This window comes from Rhinatrema bivittatum, chromosome 1 (genome assembly GCF_901001135.1).
Source record: "Rhinatrema bivittatum chromosome 1, aRhiBiv1.1, whole genome shotgun sequence".
Taxonomy (NCBI): Eukaryota; Metazoa; Chordata; class Amphibia; order Gymnophiona; family Rhinatrematidae; genus Rhinatrema; species Rhinatrema bivittatum.
The window spans coordinates 496,964,916-496,970,506 of record NC_042615.1 but is presented as its reverse complement, the minus strand read 5'-3'; positions in this window follow the sequence as shown (position 1 = coordinate 496,970,506).

Below are 5,591 nucleotides of genomic sequence, written 5' to 3'. Positions count from 1 at the left end.
TTTTTCTTGTAGTCTGCAATTGTTTGAGAAATATTCAACATATATAATAGAGATTGATCATATAGTATGAGTATCCCAAAAAATAAATATATACTTTTTTTTAGATCTTTATTTAACACGAGGGATACAGCTCAAGAATGCTTGATTATACAATAGTTGCAAAACTTTTGGCTTAACAAAAAAACTATTTATGGATGGAATGTTAGTTCACAATAAATGCCTATAATATCCCATTCCAGTGTGTATTTTTTGAGTTTTACACCATTCACACCGACCATTCATAATCTAAATCACACCACCACTCTTCAGTCATCCTATCATTCATCCAGCTGTGCCATGATGTCTTCTCCAAGTATTATATAAGGTCCACCATTCAATCACTCAACGATTGGAGTGGAATTGAATGGAAAATTCCATTTTGAATTTGCACCTGAGATCTTCGCAAGTTACCAGTCACTGGTATAGTCGCTAACCAATAGTGATTGCCTGAGTGCTTCCAGCAATTGAGCATAGGTTAATTCCCAGAGCTTCAAACTATTCACATGATCTTTTTGGCTAGTAAATTTGACATCTAATCTCTCCACTTGCATTCAATCCACAAGTTTCCGGAACCACATAAGAGGCGTAGGGCCAAGAGGCTTAATCCAATGAAAAAGAATACACTTTCGGCCAAACAGGTCATATTTCACAATGGCATTAGTATTGATAGACAACCAATGTGTGGATCCCAGCAATATAAAGTCACCAGTGAATGGTGGTTTCTGCTGGATGGAACCCTCAATAACTTGGAAAAACTGTATTCCAGAAAGAGAATATAGAAGGGCAAAATACGAAATTGTGTACCAGAGTGCCTCTATCCCTATGACACTTTAAACAAATATCTGTAGCAGAAATATGCATCTTACAGGTACGCACATTATCTACATATATTTTATGCAGCAGCTTGAATTGCATTTCTTGGATTTTGACTTCTACTATTGTGGAGAAGGAGCATCCGAAATAAAGTATAATTTCTTTCTGTGATATCGAGTGCCCCAGCAATTCCATCCATGATTTGGGTATTGGTGCACAGAGCTGTTCAGACTCGTTGCTAAATTGTAGTTTATACCAGAAAGTTAATGTGTTGTAATTCTTTTTCACCTTAGTGAACAGGGTAATTACAGATTCTGGATCAAAGAGATTAGGGTTTCAGGACAGCATTTGCATCAAATAATGTCTCACTTGTAAAAACATAGAATTGCTTAGATGGGACTTGAAAATGAGATCTCAATTGATCAAAGGGTTGCACAATATATGTTCTCCAGAGATGTTATACCATTTGATTCCCACTTTGCAAACATCTGGTTGTTCAGTCCAGGCAGAAATGCCGGATTGTAGGTCAAGTTCAATAATGTAGTATTAAAGGGAAGGCACAAAATATGTTATTAAATCTGGAACTTCAAACTTATATTGTGCATGATACCATCCCAGCAAAATCACATTTAACAAGCTATATTATAAAAGTAAAAATGCAGTAATTTTAGACCACCATATTTTTTTGACAACATAAGTACTTTATAGCTTAACTTTGTCTCTTTCCCCTCCAAAGAAAATGTATTAACGTTTTCATAATTGCAGGAAATCTTGTCACCTAATCCAAACTGGGAGCGTTTGCAGTTTATACGGCAATTTTGACAAGAGGGCCATCTTGAACAGGGCACTGTTCAAGGGAGGTCTTTCCATGCCGTCAGCTGCTCACGGATATTTTCTATTAGAGCTGAAATATTCATATCATATAATTGGGATAGATCACGTGGTATCCATAAACCTAAATATTTAAAAGACTCTTTAGACCAAGATAGGGGAAAAACACCTTGTCATGTTGCCTGTAGGGAGGGTGATATAGGTAGGGCTTTGGATTTGGAAAAATTAATCTTCAAGACAGCGAATTGCCCAAATAGCTCAATAAGAGACATTAGAGCTGGTAATACAATATGAGGATTTCTTAAAAATAACAGCATGTCATCTGCAAATAGACAAATTTTATACTCTTTCGACCCTAAACGAAAGCCACGAATGTCCGGGGTGGTTTTCATTTTAATAACCAACGGTTCTATCGTCAGGATGTACAGCAAGGTGGATAGGGGGCAACCCTGTCTTCTGCCACTTTCAAGTATAAAGGGTTCAGCTAAGTCTCCATTTATGTTTATGCAAAGTTTTTGTTTGTTGGCAAAATTCAATATCCTAGCTATCACCGGCCTCTGTTTAACAGCATTTTGGTTATTTGTGCCTAGCCGGTGAGCTCTTTCCACTACCACCGGCTCCGTCATCAGAGATAGGCCCAAAATTTCTGGAAGCCACACCTGTACTAGTAGCAGCAAATCAGGATTTCTCACTGATTTCGGGACGCCAGTGATGCGTAGGTTATTTCGCCATCCTCTATTCTCTTGATCTTCAAACCGATCTTTTAAAATGGAATTTTCTTTTTTTAGGGCCTGCAATTCCGTCTCCACGTGGTTCATATTTGATTCCTGCGTCACCATGCAGGACCCAAGTTCCTTGATCCTACAGTTCTGTGATTCAACAGATTCTTTTATTTTGTCTATTGACGAATTTAATTTAATTAACTTATCTTCCAAGAGTGCCGACCCATTTTTTGAAATTTCTTTAATTAGATCAGCTTTAAGTTCCTGCATTGATTTTTCGAACCCCGACTCCATTTGCAAATCTCCGGCCTTTACCTTATCCCGCATTTGTTGTTGCAGTTTAGCCATCATACCTTCACACACTTCTCATTAGTTGTTTGACTTATTGTTGCTTGTCCCTTATATTCTGGGATAGGAGCTTTTTTCGCAGTAAAACGGCAGATTTCAGGTGTAAAAGTGGCAGCCCGAGCAGAGCACTTTGGACACATGACGTCACAGCTGCATGACATCACCGGAAGTCCACCCCAAAATATTTAATATGAGAAAAAGCCCATGGAAAAGGAAAATCATTAGGCCAAAGTTGTCTAGTCTCTGGAGTGATAGGCATACCCTCAGACTTGGTAAAATGTATTTTTAAACCTGCCAAGTCTCAAACTTGTTAATTATGTCTAAAATTAAATGGAGCAATGAAGCAGGATTACCCAAAATCAACAGCATATCATCTGTGAATAAACATATCTTAGATTTCTCTTTCCCCAGTAGAAGCTAATATAACAATGTCTGTTGGAAGTGGGAATTAAAAAATACTCCCTGATGCAGCCAATTCTGGCAAAGTGCTGGCCATTGTCAGAGTAGCATACATTGGATTATAATACGACTTTACCTATATTGGAGGTTTTGCTTCAGGTTGAAGATAGATTGGATCTCTAGAAGTTAAATTCAATTTTGTTGATTCACATTTCTTTCATATTTTTTGAAGACACATATGGACACAACTAAAGGAGGATTTTTTACTTATGATTAAGAAGCCCAACTGCTGTGGCAATCTGTTGCCCTATTGCTTTCTGAAGTCTTTTTTCTCCTTTACACAAACATTTTTTCTAAAAACATTTTCTAAAACTATTAACTATTGATTTAACCTTGAGGTTCATTATAGATTTTGGGTAGGTATTTTTCTGATGTTACATGTTTATCAAGATTCTGTGACTTTGTGTTTTTCGTATTTGAATACTATTTAGCCATGGCAGGCAGTAGCTGGGCCAGTGTGTTTATTCGATTCTGTGAATCACGTCATTTTGATATGTAGGCTCATTGAAATAGGTCTTAATGGGAAGACCTTAGAATGGTTCACTTCCTCAAGCCACTGTTAAACATAAACGATTTCAGAATTATACTGCAAGCTCTCATTTTTAAATTGATTAGATTATTGCAATGCATTACTGTTAGGTCTACCTTCGTCTACAATCAGACCGCTTTAAATACTACAGAATTCGACAGCTAGAGTCTTGACTAGTTCACATAAACAAGATCACATCACTCCCATTCTAATAAACCTACATTGGCTATCCATAGAACAAAGAATACAATATAAATCATTATGTATACTCCACAAAGTCATATATGGAAAACAAGTTGAATGGTTAACTGCATTTATAAGAATTCACACACCATCCCGTCATCTTAGATCTGCAAACAAAGGACTTTTATCCATTCCATCCCTAACATCAGCTAAAGTGTCAGGTCGGCCCGCAGCTCTTCTCTTTAGTTATAGGGCCAGCCGGGTGTGGCCCATCTAAACTCCTACCAGGGAGTTGCCAGCTTCCTGCTCTATAAAAGGACTTCTCTTTCAGTTCTGCTTTGCCTTGTATTGGAGTTACTTGCTCCTGGATGTCTCGCCTTCCAGCACTCCGTCAGGCCTTCGTTCTTCGTTGGAGCTCCATGTCTTGTCTTGATGTCCGTCACCTATTCCTGATGTCTGTGATCCAGTCCTGATGTTCCTTGCCTGTTCCTAATGTTCTGTACCCCAGGTTCCTCATTGCCTCCTTTCCTGGCGTGTCATGTTGTGGTCCATGACCAGCCCATGGGTAGTGGCTGTGTAGGGTGCTCATGATACAAGACCATCTTCACCTGCGCAAGTAAAAGCTTCCGGAAGACTTCTGCTTCAGTCCTGAGTTGACTTTGAATCCTTGCTTGTGTCTGTCCTGGTCTTCGGAGTTCCTTGCATTGCGTCCGTCCATGCCTAAGACTCTGACTGAACCTGTGCCAATCCAGTGTGGTCCGCGACCAGCCTAGGATGGGCTGTGTAGGGCACGCCTTGGTACAGGCTTCTACCAAATCTTCACCATGTTCCGGTTTTCATCCATTCCATACCTCTTCTGGAGCCTGCTTCGCATTCAAGCGTGGTCCGCGACCAGCCCATGGGTAGTGGCCGTGTAGGGTGCACTGTGTCGCAGTCTCAACCCAGTACTTGATCCTGCTTCTGAATACCTTTGCCTGCAGTACCTTACTTCTGAACCTTCGTCCAAAATCCTTGCACGAGTCTTCGTCTGCACCTCCAAGTTCCTCGTCTACATCTAGAGTCTCTATGTTAAAGAGCCTTCATCTGCCCTCATCCGTAGTCCAGCCTGCTGCTTCTTGTCATTCCTTGTGGCAGGTCCGAAAAGCCTGGGAATGGTCAGAGGACTGTTCAATAACCAACACCATTGTATTGGCTCCAGAAGCATGCAGGTCTGGCAGAGGGTCAGACCGTCCATCTGCACCCATGCTGGGACACGCCTCACCAACCCTCGGTGCTGCCTTGGAGTTCTCTGGGGTTGTGCCGAAGCCCAAGGGCACACAATCCTCTCAAGATGGGATCGCTCTCCCAGCGCTCCCCTTCTGTAACAGTATGCAAGGCCTTCTCGAACAGGAAGGTCTCTGTAACAGTATGCAAGGCCTATGTGACAGTTATTTAATCAGGCTTATAACACTAGCCCAAGCTAAGAGATATATTTTGATAATCCTGAATGCAGAAACTACGAGCTTAAATGATTTATGTTATATCATTTTTCATTCTGAAGTATTTTTATAATTTTATAATTTTAGATAAGTTATTGCTTATTGTATTACTGTATGGATTGTGAATTTTTAAATTGTATATTTTTGTAAACCGACGTGATGATCCTTCAACTAAACACCGGTATATAA